This window comes from Seriola dumerili, unplaced genomic scaffold (assembly GCF_002260705.1).
Source record: "Seriola dumerili isolate Sdu_G_001 unplaced genomic scaffold, Sdu_1.0 BDQW01000011.1, whole genome shotgun sequence".
NCBI classification, from domain to species: domain Eukaryota; kingdom Metazoa; phylum Chordata; class Actinopteri; order Carangiformes; family Carangidae; genus Seriola; species Seriola dumerili.
Genome location: NW_019174266.1, coordinates 6655681 through 6678643, shown reverse-complemented (window position 1 = coordinate 6678643; position 22963 = coordinate 6655681).

Below are 22963 nucleotides of genomic sequence, written 5' to 3'. Positions count from 1 at the left end.
GAGAGATAGGGAAAGCTGACCTTGTGGTTTTAGTTCCAAGGACACTGCCATCGATCTTCTTGGTGGAGGCGGTCAGTCTGCAGGTGTATACTGGATTAGTCTGAAAGTGCTGGGGAAAGACAGTGTCAGAGAGTGTGTGCCTGTGTGTGTGTGTGTGTACAGTAACTGCCTGTTCATGGCATTCATGACACAAGAGCGCACACTTATTAAAACACAAACCCACTTGAGCACAAATTACCTAATGAACATTAACATGCAGAAGTCTAATACTGCAGTATCTGCTTTTTTGTATTAGTGTTGCCTCCAGGGCAATGAGAATACCCTTTGTTCGAGCAATGGGACATCTCCTCATGTAATATGCAGTGCAGCAGAATATTGAGCAGCAGCTTGACTACTGTCACGGAATGAACAGTAAACCAGTAAGCATTGATTACACATCATTTCTACCAATGATTTATGATGGCAAACACTTACAATGCAGGGTGTGGTATCCCACCTCAATTTGTCATCTAAAAGAATACAGTGTTGTAAGCGAGTGTCATTTTGCCCCTCTGTCTCTGGAGCTGTAAAATAGTACCTAGGGGCAAACTCTTTGAAATATCTCTCTGTGACAGTGCAAACCTTCACCTCGACTCAGATCTGCCTAAATGATTCTAGCTGTAGGTGAGAAATCCCAGCCTTTGATTTAGCACGAGGGGCACACAGGTACAGATTTCCCAGAGGAGGGCAAGTTCACAGATATATATCCAGAGAGGTAAATGTCTAGCTCATTTCCAATTATGGTTTAACGAGACGGATTGAGGTCATAGGCAGAGAGCAGGTCCGCAGGAGCCAGCCGTCAGCCGCACTTGTGGGAACGCCAGTGGAGAGAAGGGGGCACGAGGGGTGGCAGATACATTGGAAGTCCTAGCACGCCACCCTGAGTGAGAGGAATGACTTTCTCTCTGCCGCCCACCCTTTCTCTCATACACACAGTCAGGGAGCAGTCGGAGGCAGGGGACTGAGGGGGTGCCAGCTGCCCATAAAGGCCCCAGTGATTCTGTGTGGAGAACTAACCTAGCAACCACAGAGAGAAAGTGAAGCAGCCAGCTCCTTTCTCTCAGGTCCACTTAAACACTGTGTTTCAGGAGAATATTGTCCTCTATGATAACTCCTCCAGCACAATGCATCATTTCAGAGGGGCTTGGCAAAAGTGCTTTTAAGTCAGTGGCAAGTCAATGATATGGAGAGGGGGGAGGTGACTGCCTAGTCGGGGCTGACAGCTCGGAGACTAGCTGAGAGAGGTGTCACTGCCACTCCGTCTGAAAGGCTGGCTGTTGTCTCAGCCTGTTTGTTCACTTAGTCTTTTCACTGTGGCTTCCTGTAGACAGGACAGAAGAAAGCCTCATTCCCAACACAAATCCCTCTTTAAACATCTTGTACTTGGTAGTTTCTGATTTTACCTGGAAACAAACATCTATTTTTCTCTAAGCAGATGTAATCCCTGAGGTGGAGTCCTAATTGAGAAACACATAAAAGATTAAACACTTAAGACTTTTTAAAGGATTTACTGACTATATGCAAGAAAGCATACGCTCCACACACATGCAAAACCACATGCTGTGAGCAGTGTATAAACACAAGTGCAAGCAGATGTAGTTGCAGCTGTATAATCAAACTTTTATTTAACATGACGTCAAATCTGCCACCTAACACACACACACACACACACACTCACACCAGCTGGATTTGTTTCATGATGTTGTACAGCACGTCTCCTCTTTTCCACACTCTCTGAATCGTTCAGGAAAAGAAAGATATTGTTTGGTCTATGCAGTAGCTGAACTTGCAGCAGGTGTTTGCCTGGCAATCTCATTGTCCATACCGTCTAGTAACTGATTCGATCTGCTAGCCATATATATATATATATATATAGAAACAACTCCTGGATTTCACTGCAAATTTCCCTTTACTGTATTTTTTTATTTCACCCGGCCAAATGGAATGGAAAATGGAGAAAAAACAAAAGCGCTTCGAGGAAAAATGATGAATCTTTGCAAAGGTCAGAGCATTCGCTCCTCCAAAATACTGCTCATGTTTTTGCATGCAGTTGTGTGTTGCCAAATCATGTGTATGCGTGAGTAATTGTGCATGTGTATGTGTGTGGGTGTGTGCATAAGTGAAGAACTATGTGTGCACACAAAGCGTATTCTTCCTCAAGAGTGTTTGTATCTTTAAGGGCTGCTGCTTGTATCAGTTTACGACAGCCCCAGAGCTAATGCGATTCAGAGCAGAGAATAAGGCTGTGCATTTTAACAGCTTGGCCAGTGGCGCACGGCGGCCAGCAACGCACGAAGGAGCAACAGTAGCTGAGCTATATGTCTGTGCCAGATAGTCTACCAAGGCTGCTTAGTGAGGGACTGTAGTCCTAGCCCATCTCTCTAAGGACTGGGCCAGTCTGAGAGATGAGAAAACAATCTGAGAGCGAACAGAAAATCATTCACCTGTTTATATCTTAGTCGCTCACAGGTTGCCTTCTGCTCCAATCTCCTTTGCCTTTCGTCCCCTCTCCATTCCCAGGTTTCCTTTCAAGCCCACACATCTCTGCAAGTGTCAGTGTGTGTGTGTGTGTGTGTGTGTGTGTGTGTGTGTGTGTGTGTGTGTGTGTGTGTTGCGTCCGTGTGTGTCCGTGTGTGTGCATGCGCGCGCACGTGTGTGTCCGCGTGTGCTTCCTCATAAATCTCTATGAAAGCTACTATCTGGAGTAAAACCATTTTATCCATCAGCGAGTAGAAACAATCCTGCCTGATGCATCTGTGCACAATCATAGACATGCACATACACAGAAATGCAAAAAAGATGCACAATGATAGATGTCTCACACACAGCACAAAATCATATGACAGGCAGTCAGAGTAATTAATGTAGAGAAAAGGACTGATATTTTCAGACCGGACATATCATATCAGAGCAGCAGAGAGGGGATTCATACATCACGTCTGACCACTCCACTTACTTTGTCAGTCTAAAGCTGTATGTTTGGCTTCTAGTCCAAAACAAACCCAGTCAGGACATTTTTACAGCCATAAAACTAGCATTTGTTTGACTGACTGAGATACAATGTTATTTACAGCTGGAAATTACCATGTTACCTCTACAGTGTGACATAGTCAGATCTTTTTCATAGACTAGTAAAATTAGCAATAGCACAGGTCTTGCATTCAAATTTTTAGCAAAAGTAATGTACATAAGGATTAGCAGCAAATGTATTTTAGGATTAGAGGATGAAGTCGTCAGTAGAGGGACTGATGGTGAAAAAAAAAAAAGATTTCCTTCAAAGGGTCAAATTGCTCTTTGATTTTGACCCTTTGAAATTGGCAAGATAGCAAATAAGGAACATTTGAACGTTGTAGCTGTCTCGGATGTTGCTAAATCTGACTACTTTATACACTGTTGGGGGAAAAAAACGATAGAATTGCGTTAACTTCTGCATTAACAATAACTTATCGAACAGGTAAAATCCCTGGTCAATAAAAAAATTAGTTAGGTACAGGTGCAGACAGGTCTTACATAGTACATACAAAATAATACTATCAGCACAGCTTTGACAGGAAACTGTTCAAAAGCGGTGTCATTGTAATGGTCAGCATTATGAAACCTAAAACACTTGCATGTTGACTTGTGACTTGACTCAAGGACTTGAGACTTGCTCTACTTTACATGAAACTTTGATGTGTACTAGTTTAGTTTTATCTACAGCGCAGCCCTGTAACTGTGTAAATTTGTCCCTGAATTGAAATAAGTAGAAAGTTGAACTAAATGGAAATAGCCAAGAAAACTACAAGCTAGTTGCGCATAAGTACGAAACATTTGTTGAAACACATTTTTCTCTTTTGCACAGCAGAGCAAAGTGTGAGAAAAAGTTACAGGAGTTGAGAAAACAGATAGAGAAAGAGACTTAAAAAGGCTGAATAAAAATGAACGCAAATGAAAGAGGAAGCAAAAGCACGAAAAGCTTGAAGAAGGGATAGAGAACAAGATGGGAAAGTGTGTAAGGGAAGATTGCAGAATAAAAGAACGATTAAGCACAGAAGATCAGGAAAAGAGGCGAGAGTAAAAATGCAGCACGGAGACAGAGACGGAGAATAGAGAGGCAGAGCTTGGAGTAGAGCGAGGAGAGAAAGCTTAGAGCAAGGGATGGAGAAGGGTGTATTAGCAACGTAGATTAGCGCGGCAAAAAAGGGGATCGTTGACAGCGTCTTTCATCACGGAAGAGGGCGGTGGCAGTGTGACGGTTCGCTCCCACTCAGGTCCTGACCCGTGTTATTGCAGAGCAGCTCTCAGCAGATCGCCGGGCTAAATGAAGCCATTGTGCTGGATGGTGCCTGGCCTGATGTTGTTCTAATGAAGACAAAGCTGTGTGTCACATGCCAACCTGCAACTATTAACTACACGCTTATATGCACGAGCACTCAGACTCAGACAAGGTCACATCAGTATTTCACAAACACCATATTTGCTGTGTTCTCAGACAGATGCGAGACATTACTGGTATTAAACTCTGAGGCTGTGCATTTATTTTCATAGGAAATTGTGGCGTTATCTGTAAATTTAGCCAATGGAGCCTGATATTAGCTTTTAAAAATAGGGATAGGGAGTGTCATATATAGGAGGAGATTTTACTGCATTTCAATATTTCAAGGTCCTTCGTACTTATACACAACCCCCACATCCCACTTCCTCCAACACACACACACACACACACACACACACACACACACACACACACACACACACACACACACACACACACACACACACATACACAGAAAGAGCCAGCGATGTTTGAGAAAGGTCCAGCGGGTTTCTCCGGTCATGTTGACTCATCCTTGTGTGAACCGGAGACCAAACATTTGCTCTGCATGGCTTCAGCTCCTCAGCACACCTGCCTCTGACCCCCACAACCATTAGCACTGCAATAACCAGCAGATTCATTAGATTTCTGCTCATCACACTCAACATCTGGACGGTGAGAGAAAAAAAAAAAAAAAAAAAACAGAGCCAGAGAGAATGGGTTTGTCAGTGATGACACGTTTAGACCTTGAAATGACTAGGGAATTACTGAAGTGATCCACCTTTTTGAGAATGTTAAATCTCTGTTCTTTAGTCAGCTGCAAGAAAAAAAAAAAAGCTCTCCATCCACCCATTTATTCAGATTATTATTATTATTCCATCACATAGTTTGCTAAAAGCTCTCTCAAACAACTCAAATCAACCAAGACTGAGGGTTTCCTTAATAACAACAATAAACTACTGAATGCATCTCTATTAAAAAAAAAAGAAGAAAACTTTCCAGAGGTTCTATTAGCTGCAGCAGGTATAAAAAAAATGAGGAATGGCCCTTTTTCTGGTTTAAGATTAATAAAATAAATCAAATGAAATACTGACAAATATTGGATGGAAGAAATATCTGACTGACATATAGCGACAATTAAGACACAAACTGTCACAAAGTTTTGTACAGACATCCATGGTCCCCTGAGGATGAATCCTACTGATTTGGTGATTCTTTTTCTCTTGCCACCAGTAGGTTGACATATTAAGATACCTTTGCAGATATTGGATGGATTGCCGTGGAATTTTTGCACCAACTTTCGCGTTACCCACTGGATGATCTGTAATAATTTATGTGATTCTTGAGCTTTCAGATTATTTAATTCTTTTTTTTAAATTAGTGAACATGGTGAACATTACCTGCTAAGCATCAGCATGTTCAAATTGTCACTATCAGCATGTTACAGTAGCATGCTGACATTAGCATTTAGCTCAAATCACTGTTGTGCCTAAGTGCAGCCTCACAGACCCACATATTGCTGTAAGTCTTGTTTGTGTGCGCGCTGAAATCGTCTGCATGTGCCTGTGTGTATATCCGTGCCTGCAGCTGGGTGTGTGTTGCCCAGGGATCCGCGTGTGTGATAGGAGAGGGCTCAGTGAGGCTGTCACACACCCTCTGCATGGCAGCGATGCTCCCAGGTCAAACTGAGGGCATTTATGCCTGTCAATGCTCCTCTGTAGCCCGTGTGTGTGTGTGTGTGCGCGTGCGCCAGCACTGTGTAACAAAAGGTGCTTTTACCCTTGTACCACTGAGACTAACCTTAGGGAAAGAGCATCGGTTTGACTGTTTCTCCTCCAAAATAACACAAAGCAAGAGTTCAGACAGATGCAGTCAGGAGAGGTGACCTCAGACAAACCAGACTTATTTATCTCTACCAGGCAAAATGACACAAAGACTAAAGATAAACACAACCATCTGGTTTTCTTACATCTGCCAGCCCTGTCATCATCTTAAGCACTTCTCTTTTCCCTCTGAGAATACTCCAGTGTAAACATATCAGTTATGTTAACTCTTCTACTATGATTAAACTGCATTACAGGAGCTAGAATACATAACATGATGTAGTATTAGAGCTGAGATGGTGTGTGTGTGTGACATCCAGAATTAACAACAACAGCATTTTTCTTCACTGGGTTGATATAAATGTTTAATCACGCTTTGGTGGGAGTTTTTTAATAATGGATTAGGAATTTTTCGATCATAAAATCCAAGATGCTTGTTTGAAAAGGGAGTTGTTTTAATGCAAATTATTCATGAGAAAATTAAAGCTCTGCATCTGAGGATGAGTAACCAAGTATGTGCAAGTATGCTATTTGCTTTGGTCGAAAAGCGACCACCTGAAGTCATAATATTAAATTCTTCCCATCATGCTCATTAGACCTGATATTATGAGTGCCACTCAACAAATACACACACACACACACACACACACACACACACACACACACACACACACACACACACGGCCCTATTGACTGTAATGATATTCTTTGATGGCTTCTCTCTCCTGTGTGCTCCCTCTCGCTGTGTTAGATCCCTGAATCCTGGACTTAATGGACGATAACTGAAGCCATGCAGCCGATCACAGCCACTGCAGAGACACTGAGAAACTTCAAGACTCTCATCAGACCCATCGAGGCCGAGACGGTACATTCTTCAAGGAGTCAATGTACTTAGACAAGCTGTAGCTTCACATCGGTCTCACCAAAAACTACACTCGCTCGTAAGGGGCTGTGATGAAACGAAGCCCTGACTGCACCTGATGTTACGATATCGAAAGAGCAAGACCCAGATTGTTTTTAGAGCAGATTCTACGGGCAAACCCATAACAAATGCTATGTGTTCTTTGGAGTCCTCCAGGCTACTCAGTTCACAAGCTGTGGGTATCATGAAGGTTTTTTTTTTTTGCATGTTTATGTGTTTCAATAAAACACTAATCCTGTTATTTCTTCCCTGGAGGATGCACATTTCTCCTGTTCCTTAGAGGCATCATCGCTGTGATATTTTTATCAGAATTAGACAGCCCCCTCCTCTCTGCTGACACACAAACTTCCATCTGCTGACCCAGTCTCCCTCTCCTCCTCATTTGCTTCAGATGGAAGCAAATGAATGCAAATGTTGTAGCTGAAAAGAACCCGGCTTGATGACATTTCATCTTTTTTTTATGTACATGAGGGCCAAATCACACATTCTCTTCCAGTGTAAGCACCCTGATCCAGAGGCAGCTGCAGCAGAGCCTTTAAAAGTTTGCACTACTGTCTGAAGGGTTTCATACTAACAATATCAGCTTTCTGACAACTGGTTGCTACTCTCGAGAAGACAACAACTTCTTTCTGGATCACAACTTCTCTCTTTTTTTTTTTGGCAAGGATGGATGACTGAACGGATGTATGGATGGATGTGTGGATGGGGGATAAACAGGAGAAGCAGGAGGCTGTTTGGCTGCAGCAGATGGAGGAGCAGCAGGTGATCGGGGTGGGGAGGGACCGAGGTTCCCATTGTCAGTGTTCCACTATGATGCTCCTTGACAGCACAGGGAATGGATGTGTGGGAGAATGTACTCTCTCCCCATTAGTACATCTTCAGCCCAAAGCCGCCTCCACCTCAGACTCTCCTCGCTCTCCTGCCTCCATCACCAGCAAAGGGAAATAGAAACAGGTGGGGAAGGTGTTTCTCTCTCGGTGGCAGCAGAACCATATCACGCAGCTGATGGATAGATGTGTGGTTGGACCGGCGATGTGTCACAGGGGTCATGGGCTGAGCCAGCGCTTGTCTTAATGCAACATTTATCATCTGATCACGCTAGGGTGCATCAAGTGACAGGTGTGAAAATTGAATTTTACTCACATTTTTATCAGATTTTCAAAAACAGATACGTTGGTTTGGATTTTGTATTTCAATGCTTTTTGATCTGGATGTAATTCAAACCCAGCAAGCAAGAACTGTAAAGAAGAAGATAGCTATCAGGTGCTAAAATGGTATTTTTCTCTAAATAAATGCATCAACAGGCAAAGCGGGAAAACAACAATATGTACAATCAGATATTGAAACCATGTCCAACAAAAACATCAAGCCAAAGGAGTCCAGAAATGATGCTGCCACTAACCTCCTTTGGCTTTGTGTGAGGAGAATATTTTTGCTCTGTGGATAGCATGTGAGTCTGGGTTAGGAAATCACAGGCTGCAGTAAAGACATTGCAGAAAGCACAGTCAAACTGCCTGAAATGAGGCTGGGAACCTTTGCTCTGAGGGACCAATAAACACCCTGGCTGGTGGCTCAGCAGGACACGCACATAAACACACACACACACACCTCACACACACACACCTCACACATGCACACAGACCTGCTTGCTACAGGGAAAATCAGGGCTGATGAATAGAGTGTTGTGCAGCACATTACGGGAGACAAACAAATAAGCAGCATGTGTCACGACCGATAACACACATCCCTTGATGTGGTGTGTATGAGTCTCAGGACATTCTCTGCATATGAGGTGGCAGCTGTCTTTCATGACTCCCTAACTATTTCTGCTCATTCAAAAAGTCGCCAGTGCAGTGACTCATGCTGCCTCCGTGACACATTCTCCTCAAACAGTTTGGCCTCTTTCTCTCTGTATTGACTTACCTCCGATAAAACATGGAGGATGTTAGCATATTCTTTTAAACCGTGTAGTTTTAGATGCACCCTCCAATTTCTAAATCATATTGACTCAATAAATACTAAAAAAAGCCACACCTGTCATCAGGATGACTCTCAATATATTTCCTCGGGGCCTCTGAACAAATGCTTTATGTTGTGTTTTATCATTTTTGGAAGGCATTTTCAGACGCATGCCCACAGATTTTCTTGTTTCTGAAAGTGAATGACTCTTTTTTTATTTTACTGCGTCACAGTGATGTATTTAAAAAAAAAAGCTATGTTGCTCCATTCACATTTGGATTTCTGTGTCAGTAGAAGGTGATTTAATCAGTTCCTATTATTAACTATTCAAAGGATGCAGTGAAATACTTGAGTAAGAGCTGCCCTCTCAAACTTAAAAATTGTGAGAGGTGAGAGGTTTAATTGTTGCAGTAAACGTTGGCTTTTAATAAGCTCACTAAGTAGCAGGAAGTGCATTAGAGGTCCATTTAGGGTCACAATAGATTCATGAAAACACTGGGTATAACAAGGATGATTTGTTAGTTTCTGTGTCTCTGGAAAACAGAATGCTAAGCTAATCATGGTATGAATATATTAACTGCAATATGGATGATCTGTTAAGGGTACATTACCATCGCACAATTCCATCTGTCTATGTTCCTCTCGCCCTCTCAATTGCCCATTGCATTTTCACACAGGTATTCCAGTATATGTATTCATATCTCATACTATATTCATGAGATATTACTGAACCAAAGCATGAGATCCAAAATGAATGGACAATTTATTCAATATTCAGTAAGACCAGTCGTCATTAATGAAAATTACCATTCTAATTGATGAATGACTATCTTCCTGTAATGGAATTATGGGGTGAAAAGCTAAAGAGTTATTTTAGGAGAGGAGGATAAGGTGCTTTTCTGGTAATACCCTTTTTTTTATCATAAAAGATAATAGGCAAACTCTAATTGGAGTGTTGATGAGGACACTACAATAGGTCCTCCCTCGAGAAGGGATTTCGGAGGGTCTATCGTTTAAAGATAGGCCCACCATTTCACACGGCTTTTAATTGAAATCCTGTGGAAAAAATAGAAAGAAAAACTTAATAGCTTTCGCCTGAGCACTCAACCAATCACAGAGATAGTAGCACCCATTGACTTGGGTAATTATTTCTGAGTTTAACTCTTGTGTGCAGTGAACGATTGTGCTTGTTCTTTACTAAGGAGCTACTGCTAAATAGTGGAGAATGTCATGTTTTGGAAGCTTGAGGCAGACGGCAATGCTGGGTGGAAATGTTTTTAATGAATGCTAATTTGTGTTGATATTTGAGCTGATTGGATTGGAGGGTTTCCACCATGCTGGGACAAAGAGGATCCCAGAAACTGCACAGTGAGGCTACTGCTCCTCTCACTGACTTTCACTAAGATGGATGACAGCGATCCATGTCTGGGTGTGTAATTTAATCACAGCTCTTCTCTAGCGAGGGGAGTACAGTATAACCATGATGAGGATATTTATGTATGCAGATTATTGGCTGGATGTCTGCAGCTGGTTGCCTTGATGAAAGCCACCAAGGAGTCACAGCTGTAGTTTTGTGAGCCTACTGGAGCCCACTGAGATGTAGGAGCTTTAGAGGACTGTGTCACTGACTGACAGGTGAAGTGGGGGTGGATAGATGCTATTTGTGTATACTGACAGTACCTGACTGTACCATATAGTTCACACTGGTTACATCAAGCAAGCAGAAAGCTAAACCACCTGCATCATCACAAGTTCAATTTTAGCTGCATTCTGACCTGTCAAACGGAGGCTACAAAATACCCAATCAGAAAGTGAAATTATATATAACTGAACACACATTAGATGAGCAGTGTCCACTACGTAGAAAGTGTTCATTGTAGTTATGAAAACTGTGAGGAAAGCACAATCACCTCTTTTCTTTGAAACTTGAAGACCTGATGGATCTAGGGACGGCAATGTCGGTCGATCAGTATGTAGCTCAATCAGTTGGTCCACCAGCCTGAACTATTTCTTAAACGTCGGGTTGGATTTCCATGACATTTTCCACAGGTATCCCCACACGATGAATCGCAATGTTGTAACTTACAACAATTTACAACAACTTACAACAACTTACGACATAATCGTAACTTTGGTGATGCCCTGACTCTTCATCAAGGGCCAGCAACAAGTCAAAACTTCACTTATCCTATAAAAAAAACTCAACATCTACTGGATGGATTGGCACAATGTTCTGCACATTCAAGGTTCCCAGATGATCACTACTCATGACTTTTGTGACCCCCTGATTTTTCCTCTAGCACCACCATGAGGTTGACATTTGTGGCGTAAAGGAAGAAAATGTCTCAACAACTATCAGACGGATTGTAGTTTGGTGTACACATGAATGTCCCACTCAGGGACCCACTCAATTATTATAACTTTGGTGACCCGGGCCATCATCAGGTCAACATTTCAGTTTGTGTAATGCTTTGGTTCATGACCAAACGCCTACAAAGCTAATGACATTCCTTTGAGGAACGGATCAGCCTCAACTGAACAAAACTGAGCTAAACCAAGATGGTGACCACGGGAAACATTACCATGTTAGCATTGCCACTGTCAGCATGTTAGCATGCATGCATCATTCAACACATTCTTGAACGGTACACATGTTTTCAGCTTCTGTCTGCTAAAAAGACAATATTTTGGAGTGGCAATTAGTGTTCAAAGCCTGCATCTGAACAACCTGAACTTTTGAACTGTGCTCCCTATATAATGAACACATTTACCACAAGGTGCCACAAAAAACTTAAGGTATAAAAACTTAAAAATCACTTCTCTCATCATCATCATTATTTTCTCTTGAAGCAACCACCCCCACCCCCCAGCCCCAATTACCAGCCACTCCACCACCACCTCTCCTCAATCCTCTCATTCTAGCTCTGAGTGCTTATTAGAAGAACAACCACAGTTATATTTATCCTGCTGTTGAGAATATTCTCAGGAATTGTAATTCTCCAGTGAATTGAGGAGGACCTTAATATAGGACAGGAAGCGAAGGCTATTCATTTGTAACTCAGCTGAGTCTTCACAGCCTCTGATGGCTAACAGGCTGTATGAATGCAAGTATAGGATAAGAGGAACAGGTAGAGGTTGACAGGCAATAATTATTCATTTTTAGTTAGGCAACTCCCTGCAGTAAGAGGGTCTAAAATACAACACATCAAACAGAAGAGAGAGCAAAGCAGATTTTTTTTTTTTTTAAATCTCTCGAGGCTGCGAACAACATTGCAATTGATTTAGTATGAAATAAAAAATAAAAAAAAATACTGTATGCTCTTTCTGGATAATTTCAATGTAAAAGGATTTTGGTGTGTTTTTAAATAGCTATGTGATGTTGTTTCCCTCAGTAGGCGTTCTAGTAGAAAAGGGGACAGTGAAATGTCAAATTCTTTTTTTAATCTTCTTTCCATTTCCACATTTCCACACATCTGGGAATACCAGTGCAGCGCTCACCTCTTCGTCATTTCATCTCTCTGTTCTCTCTCTCTCTCTCTCTCTCTCTCTCTCTCACTCAACGGTTTCATCCCAGCCCAGTTTCAGTCCTTCTCTAATCACAAAACCTGGGTTGAGTTCGTGCTCCACTGACAGAGATTGTGTGGCTGTGGGTTTTTAAAGAGCAGGTGATCCCTGCGGGTAGCTCCCCATCTCCAAGCCTGGATGTGAGACTGCTGCGGCCTTCCAACTGATGCAGTGGGTTCCTCACAAACACAACGTACACTTATACCGAACACACACACACACATACACAAACAAAAACATGCAGGAATAACATGAACAGCTAGTTACATATGCATTAGGACCTGTGTGCAAACCAGTGCTTTTCCCATCAGTCCTGAATGTGTCCGTTTTAAAGTATTACAAGTATTTAACTACCGAGATATTTTTGGTTTTATTTATGCCAGATTTTGAGACATCTGTCTCTGAAACTTCTGCCACTACCCCAGTACAATGGAGGTGAATGAATTTTGTTTGCGGTGCACACAGCATTGAAAAATTGCATTTAAATATTTAACAGCCACATCTCTTTCCAGAAACCACGTCCCAGTTACTCTGAATAATCCCCCAACCCCACTGCAAATAGTAGTCACTGGAAGTACTTTTGATCAAAGAAATAGTCCCCATGAAAAAATAAAACTCTAGCTCTAACTCTAACTTTTTTGTCTTCACATTTTTTTTTTTTTACATGAACTGACCCTTTAATCATTCATTTCCCAAGATAAACTCATGCACATGATAATGTGGTCCAGCTGAGAGTAGCGATTTCAGTTTGTATTAGTCATATTTACTGTGAATAATGTCATAATGCACATCTTTCAAATGTCATATTTGTGGTCGGTTTAGTGGATGCAGAGTGACGCGTCTATGTATGCATCTATGTCAGTCTGCCTGTTGTACAGATCCCGACTGTGTATTGCTCCAAAGATGTCAGGTTAGTGATAGTTTGCCTCTTTCTCTGAAAGGGCCAATTAAGCCTTCATGTGTCACTGCTCTCTCTTTCGCTTCACTCCGTCATGTTTGTATTCGGCGCTTATCTTTCTCCTCTCGTCTGCTCTGCTCTCCTCAGGCGTCTTCACATGCAGTTTTTGAATGAAGTGTCCAGTTGTTCATCTGCTTCTCACTGAGGATAAGATTTTTTTTTTTTTTTCTTTCTCCACTACATGCTGCCTGTCAGGGGGGTTGTTGTCTCAACTGGGCAGCTTGCCTAAGACAGACAAAACACGGTAATACTCTCAGAGGATAGCAGCCTCCTCATCAAAGACACTTGGACAGTCCAGTTGTCCTGCTTGCCTTCCTGTCAACTACACTGAAAAGTATGATTTTGTGACATTTTGACAGTATAATAAGAATCATTTTTATGAAAAAGACAACATTTATACTAATTTGTAAAGTATATGTGAGTGATACCGGAAGAATTGCTTAACACTTCTCCTGTTGCCGCTCTTCCTTACCCTTGTGCACTGTCTGCCCACACACTATGAATACACACTTTGATTCATCCTGTAATGCAGAAAGTCATTATCTGACTATATTGATCATGTTAATGAAGCAAAAAGAGCAAACGTATGCAAGCAGACATGGAGGTTAAGCAATGACACAATTGACAGCTATGTGACGAGGAGGACAGGAGGGATTGTGATTGCATGTGTGTGTGTGTGTGTATGAGGGTATCAGGGGGCTAAAACACACATTGATTGGTGTGATAAGCCAAATGCAGACACACATGCAGTACACGCACACGCGCACACACACACACACAAGTTTCAAGTCCAATTCCTGGAAATGAATGTGACTTTTATTTAAGACTCCTTGTTCTGAGACACCAGTCAGCAGATGATATGTGATGGTTGATGGGTGATGGATGCTGTCACCTTGTGGTGTCCCTGCTGGGATGTGAGGGAAGGCGGGAGGGAAAGAGAGCGAGAATTATCTCCAACAGAGTTCAGAAAATGCGAAACAGCGGAAACAAAATGTCAGATCTGGGAATTGTGAACAGACGGCAGAGCGTGTACGTGGCGGTGTGCGTGTTCTCCAAAAGTGTGCTGGGTGTTAATGTCAGAGGGGAGAAGTATTCTCCCCTCTCTCTCTCTCCCCCTGCTCCAGATAAATCACATCTATCAGGCACATCGCACTACAAGACATGAGATACGATAGAGAAACACCACACATCTGCTGTTGCTTCCCTACGCTAGGGAACATTACCCTCCCGGAGCTACAAGGCTGTAATTAGGATCATAAAACTTACTCCAAGTCCGTTAGCATGACCCTCCTGGTGATACAGATCTGTAATCAGCATTTATGTGCCTGACTTTACATGCTTGACTGTATTACTGCTGGCAAATAATGAAGTGATAGTTTGTTCTAGATATGGTGCACCTCAAAGTGTGACAGCAAAGCCTTGACATGTTTATAAAACAAGTGCTGAAAGACCATGACACGGATTTACTCGCTGCATGTGGCGACACATTTTTTTTTTTTTTTTTTCAATGCAATTTTGTCGTCCAATCATAACAAAACATACTGAGTTGTTTGATGCCAATCTGGGGTCAGGCCAGAGTGGGTTGGAGAGTGAAAATGGAACTAGATGACTGTGCGATCAAGTTTTCCTCCAGTTTCTATCTGACAGAGCCCCCCAGGTATGAAGAGTGAAGTTTTTAATAATTCCTTGCGTGTCAGTTTGCAAATTGCACCCTGTTATGAATAATTTGCATCCACAAATTAGTCAACTGAATAAATAAATCATATCTGATTACTTAATTATTCCCTTGAATTAATAATTGTGCCCTTCAACTATTAAATCAGGCCTTCTAATTTCTTAAATCTTGTAGTTTGTGGAAACAAGCTGTAAACACAACACTATCATATTGCCACCTTTTAAAGGGTAACTGCGGGATTAAATGATGTAAACAGCCTCTGCAATGTAAACAAATGGTGCATTTGTCAAAGTGTGTCCACTGAAAGGGCTTGTTTTTAGCCACCGACTAGTTCATATTGTAATTATAAGCATCTGACAACATTATGGATATGATTCCTATAGAGAGACCTTTTTGTGTAAGATCCTTTTTTAATAAGAAACAGAAATTATATCGCCCCGTTCAAAGCTGTCAGACTCCATTAACAAAAACAGTAATTTTACCTCACAACATGGGAGCTGCTGGTCTATAACTGGCCTTGATCACTTAGTTTGTTTTGTGTTATTGTGTGATACTTTTACTAAAGGATCCAAATACTTCTTCCATTGAAACTCACACAGTAACACAAACTAACCTGACTGATATGGTGAACATATTAGCTACCAGTTGCCTGTTTGCACAACAGTGATATGTCACGTTTGTGTCTAACACGACTAAGTCTAATATTCACTCTCTTTAGGGTCTGTTTTCCTCCTTACTATCTTCTGAGGGAAATATCTCTTTAGCCACTAATGCTACACTATGCTAACTTGCTAGTCACTAACTTTGTTGTTTGGTGCTGGTGAGGATGAGAACTGTGGATCTTAGAGCTTTTCATGCTGAAAGCTGCTGACAGCCGCTTCCTGCTGCTGAGAATGGTGAGTGCAAACAAAAACAGGGACGTTGTGACCCATAAAACCTCCAAAAAAAAAGACGCTATGAAGCTCCATATACATGAGGGGATTCTGTGTGGGTTCATCTCCAACATATTGCTTCATTAGCTTTGGTACAGCTTTGCTTTCATAACTATACATATCACGATACAATGCTAAAAAAAAAACACACACAAAAAGTTGAATCTAAGTAGATCACTTTGGATTCAGGTCTCAGCGGTCTCCTATTAAAATTGTGCTTGAAAATGAATCATAATTCCCAATTTAATATACACTTCAATGCATTTTCAGTGTAGTTTTAAAAGTCAATCAAACGACTGCCCAGGGACAGAAATATTTATACAGCTGACATCGCTGGTCTGGATGTTATCCTGAAATACCCACACTGTATGAATGAGAGAGGGGAGAACCTCAGTGAGACAGGATTGAGCTGGCGGATTCCCGCTGACTTGCAAAATGAACAATAAAGGGCTCACTGCTGAGAACAACTCATCACTTTGCGACGCAGACACACACACACACACACACACACACACACACACACACACGGCTGTGTTCACACCTGTTCCATTGGGTCAGAACAAAGGTTAAAAAAAAAACACTCATTGTTGGTTTAAACATGAGGTCACATGGACTGACAGGTAACACATTTATTGGACAGTTTTGGTGACCTATTCTGCCTCATCAGCAATACACACAACACACACACACACACACACACACACACACACACACAGCAGCAGCAGCACAGCAGAGAGCAGATAGAGCTGATACTTAAATCTATTTTATCAGCCATATAGTCATAGCCTAACTATAATAAACATCATTACTCAAAAATATATTTAAAAAAAATCCACCTAAAGAAGTTCAAACATTATTACTGTGATCACATAATTTAGACAAGGAATCCAAAACTGACTTTTGCCCTCTTTTATGTGAGCATGATTGGCGTTTGGTGGAGTTTGGGAGGCTAAACTGCGAGGCCCGTTCAGTATTAAAGCAAAGACTGGAGGTGCAGTGAGATTTCATCAGATCCCTCGGATGAAAGAGCGCACTTGACAGAGAGATTTAAAAAGCTTCCCTAATTTAACACAACCTGCAGAACCGAACTGAAACTAGATAGCTGTTTACCTATTCTGTTTAGTCATAACATTCCCATAAAATCACTGCTGCACTGGATTGGAGAGCAATAATGTTCAAAGGATTAGATGTTTAATTGATTAAATTTTTAGCTCAGTGATTTATGGTAACTTAATATTCCCTAAGATAAAATACCTAAATTCATTGTGACTTACTTTGAAAGTAAATAAAGCTGATGATTTAGTGTGACAGTGAAATCCATCCCCAGAGCATATTTTTTGGCTTTCTAGTGAAATCGCAGCCTGGTAACATTTTGTTGTAGAGCTGCTTGAAGAAGTGAGGATGGCATCTCTTTAATTGCAATGACTGTTAACTGTGACTTCCTCTAAATGGTGTTCACTTGGGTTTTACTGATATTTGCTCTCATGTCATATCAAAGGATTAGTAATTAAGCAATTAATATATCTTTTAGCAAAGATGATGATCTTTTTAAACAGAAACACTCCTCTTGGAGGTAAAAACTGAGCAAAACATTTACTTTTCCTTCTTTAAGAAAAGATTATTAACATGAGTTTACATTATTGAACCAATGAGAAGTGTTAGTTAATTTAGAACTTATTTATAACTTAAAAGATTTGGACAGTTACATGATTTATCTGACTGTTTATAATGACAAAGTTACGACAATAGCATTAGCAGCTACTGTAATAAGCTCCAGATATATCTATGCTGAGTTTGCCTTGCCAATAATAATTCTGTGTAGTCACAACTGAATTTAAATTGAGGGAAAGGTGGGGAGGGGGGGCCGGGGAACGGGGGGGGGGGGGGTTGCAGGGAGTCTGAAGGAAAGCCTGACAGTGTGTGGTACCCTGAGGGACTCCGAGATATCTTTTATTCATACTAATTAGCTTCTAACTAAATTAACTTCCTCCCCCATAATTTGCAGAGAATGACATTTCTAATGTGCACCCTCCCTGACTGTGCACACATCCGTAGACACACACACACAAACACACACACACAGTCGAAGAAATCTAATTTATGTGTATACATGTGTGCATATGGGGCAACAACACTGAATATGTATAACAGCAGTCCATTATTGTTCTGCCAGTCCCAGTTTGCAAACTTAATCTTGTACTATAGATGAGTAATATATAATATATATATAAAAAGAGGAAAGAGAAGGAAGGAAAAGGAGGAAGAGAGAGAGGAGAGAGAGAGAGGGAGAGGGAGAGAGAGAGAGAGAGGGAGAGAGAGAGAGAGAGAGAGAGATGTATTAATATCTTATAGCAATGCTGTCTGTGTTGTTCATTCTCTACTTTACTGTGTGATAAGATGATACAAACCTTTATCAGACTTTTTTTTATTATTATCATGAAACACTTTTTTTATTTTCTAACTGTTTTATTTTTTGCAGCACAACAGTGGGGCTAGCATTGGTTTTACCTTGAGTCTGTGTGTGAGCGCGTGTGTCTGTGTGTCTACTCATGTAATAATGTAGTAATGACTACTGAATACTCATGGGTCAGAAGGAGAACATGTTGATCATGGTGATGTCCTCTAGTTATTGCTATTTTATTTTGTTTGTTGGTGATTTGTTTTGCTTAGAAAAAACCCTGCATTTATTTTGTATACAAAAGTATCTGTATATTGTCCATGAATGTATCACTACGCATTCACAATTAACATGAATTTGATGCATGATATAAGGTATATATATATATATATATATATATATATAGACGAATTAAAGCTGTGAGGGAACTGATTGTCAGCCAAGTGAGAAATAAATAAATGGCAAATAAAAAAACTGGTAAATTAAAACAAAATGTTATTAAGCAAAAAAAACAAAAAGTTGCACATATCTTAAACAGGATGTCAGGCATGTTAGAAAGCCAAACAAGAGCAGTTTGAAATCGAGAGCAGGAAAGAGGCTGAGACGATCAGAGAGAATATAAAGGAAATCCCTTTGGAGGGGCGGTTTCTGGAAGGAAGACACTGTCAGGGTCACAACTGTCTGGAGGCCAAAAGCAAGATCCGGGCTGCCATCAAGAACGATTTGAAAAAGGTCAGAACACTGTGGGACAGAAAGTGAGCCGGCTGGAGGAGCAGCTCCTGGAAAACAATGGACTGATCTCTAGCATCAGGCATGAAACACAAGTAAGAAAGAGTAACATATTGCACGGTGAGAAAACTCTGACAAAGATGTGTAAAGAAAAAATCTGAACTAAACAAAAGAGAGATAGAGAGCGATGGCCATGAAAATGCAGCGCTCTGAGTACTAGGAGGAGAGAGTAGATGAGTTGTAATAAAAGATTACAAAAGATGAATGCTTGCAGAAGGCCAACACAGGAGATGTGTTTATTCAAATTCTTAATTGTCAAGAAAACGGCTTCAGTACTCACTGCTCACTGGTCAGCTCTGTGGACTCAAGCCCAGCCAGCTGTGTTTTTTCCGTGTGGAGTTTACGTGTTCTCCCAGTGTTCCCCATGGGATTCCTCCTGCCACCCAGACATACAGGTCAACTAACTGGTCCCATGAATATTGTCAAGTTCTCTCAATTTCAGTTTGCACTGTGTGTATATTATATTGTAGATACTGTACAAGAACATTAAATGTATTAATATGGCTGCATAAAATTATACTACAGCCAAGTGCTGTTAAGAAGTACCAGTCGTATTACTTGTCTCGCTTGTAAGAACAAGTGTAACACTGCTAACACATCATATTAATTCTTTATGTTGGTAATTTCTTCAAAACGGGAACTGTACTGATCAGGTTACATATGTTTCCCCTTGTTTTTAATCATACATGGAAGGTGTCCTGTGCAAAAAGCACACAAATTAACCTTTTCAAACTTTAAGGATTTATGTACTTGTTTTTTACTGATAATAGCCATTGTGTATGCACACATTAAAGGGATAGTTCACCTTTAATTTAAAACGTCCTCCTCTTAAAAATCTTAACTTTAAAAAGTAATATTTGACCAGGGACTATATTTTAGTAGATAAACTGGGTTTTGAACACTTATTTACTAATAATCAGCATTATGTCAGACCTAAAAAACTTCTGTAGAGTAGCATGCACTGCATATGCAGTACAGCACATATACTTACATACTCAGCAGCTGTTCCAGATTTATAGTATGCACAGTTCTGTGTGTGTGTGTGTGTGTGCGTGTGTGTGTGTGTGTGTGTGTGTAGCACAGGTGAGGAATTTGCTTCCTTGCTGACTATGTAGAAATATAATGGAACACTGACGGAAGCAGAAGTGGAAGAAAGTTTCATTGGGATCAATAAAACTTCCTCTGTCACTCCTCTTCTTGTGTTGATGACCTCAGCTGACCCCGACATGTATGACACATGTACTGCCAACACCTGGCTGTCATTTCATATTACCTACAGTTTATCACAATGACAAACTTTTTTGAAATACCTGTTAAGTCACAAAATTTTTACAAAAATCAGTGTGTTCCAACCCATGAGTACTGAGCACTCATGTAATAATGTGATAATAATGTAACCTAATAACGACTACTGAGGCAACATGTTGACGGGCATCAAGGCTCATGTGATCCCAGCGCAAGATGGTCTCTATTAATACCTTTTGCTAATGTAAACAAACACTTCCCACTGAGGAAAATGTTTTGGCCAACACAATTATTAAACGGCTGCATACCACTTTACAATTTTACAAGGAGGAGGAGGCGGGGATTGAACCGCCAACCCTGTGATCAGTGGACAACCTGCTCAAGCTGCTGAGACACGGCCAACCCTAAACACAAGCGGGTAACTCCAGATGTAGGTGTTAGAAAAAGAGTGCTGCGTGTGAGTGGGTTACACTCTGGAGCCAAAAAAAAAAAAAAAAATCCAACAAAATGAAAACATAGCAGATGTCAAATGTTATTTATTTCAACGTAGTTACTTACATTTGCCCTGTTCAAGCTCCACTGTCTTACGATCCATAACTTAGGAAGATAAATGTAACCTGTACTACTCTGAATGCAGATGTTGGTGTTGTCCTGTGCCCCTTTATTGTGCACAATAACCGCTCCTCTCCCTTTCCCCTCTCCTTGATGAGCCCCAGTCTCAGACTCTCCCCTGTCCTCTGTGCACACGGGTGGACAGAAGCTCAAAATGGACGTTCGATGACATCTGCTACAGGACTTTTACAGTAAGACTAAATTGTTATCTAAATTCTAACACCCATTCGAAACAGCAGCTGGTGCAGATGCTGACCTCCGTGTTGCAGATGACACAGAGCATCATTGTTTTGATGAAGCTGTTTTGGCTCATCATTCTGTAAATGAGCTTACAGTGCACACATAATCATATTCATACACATGTATCACGCCTCCACTTCCCCTCTCAAGACACTATCACTCATCCAGACACAGATCTCCAACCCCAGCTATCCATCAAACCACATGGATCCTACCACACATGCATACATACACCCACAGACCTTGGCTTGCGACCAGAGGCCCCCAGGTCACAGATGTCTGTATGCGGGGGGATGACAGTAATGAATATTGAGTTGAAGTGGAGTGATATCTTTGCCATCCTGCCTCATATTGCCTTCCACTCTTACCCTCCAGCCCTTTACCCCTCTCTCAAAGCCAACACCATCCTTTTCCTCCAGATGGCAACCTTTGGTGCCTCTGGAGAGCCAGTGTGACAACTCAGGAAGGATTTCTCAATTATTAACATTACTGTTGAGAAAAAAAAAAAAAAAAAAATCTAGAAAGTAAATTAAAAGCTATGATTTAGTGTGACAGTGAACATCCATCCCCAGAGCATATTTTTTTGCTTTCTAGTGAAATCGCAGCCTGGTAACATTTTGTTGTAAGAGCTGCTTGAAGAAGTGAGGATGGCATCTCTTTAATTGCAATGACTGTTAACTGTGACTTCCTCTAAATGTGTTTCACTTGGGTTTTACTGCTATTTGCTCTCATGTCATATCAAAGGATTAGTAATTAAGCAATTAATATATCTTTTAGCAAGATGATGATCTTTTTAAACAGAAACATCCTCCTTGGAGGTAAAACTGAGGCAAAACATTTACTTTTCCTCCTTTAAGAAAAAAGATATAACATGAGTTTACATTATTGAACCAATGAGAATGTTAGTTAATTTAGAACTTATTTTAACTTAAAAGATTTGGACAGTTACATGATTTATCTGACTGTTTATAATGAAAAAGTTACGACAATAGCATTAGCAGCTACTGTAATAGCCCAGATATAATCTATGCTGAGTTGCCTTGCCAATAATAATTCTGTGTAGTCACAACTGAATTTAAATTGAGGGAAAGGTGGGGAGGGGGCGGGGGAAGCGGGGGGGGGGTTTGCAGGGAGTCTGAAAGGAAAGCCTGACAGTGTGTTGGTACCCTGAGGGACTCCGAGAGTAATCTTTTATTCATACTAATTAGCTTTCTAACTAAATTAACTTCTCTCCCCATAATTTGCAGAGAATGACATTTCTAATGTGCACCCTCCCTGACTGTGCACACATCCGTAGACACACACACACAACAACACACACACACACAGTCGAAGAAATCTAATTTATGTGTATACATGTGTGCAATATGGGCACAACAACACTGAATATGTATAACAGCAGTCCCATTATTGTTCTGCTCAGTACCAGTTTGCAAACTTAATCTTGTACTATAGATGAGTAAATAATATATATAATACTAATATATATTATATATTATAAGATGAGAGGAGA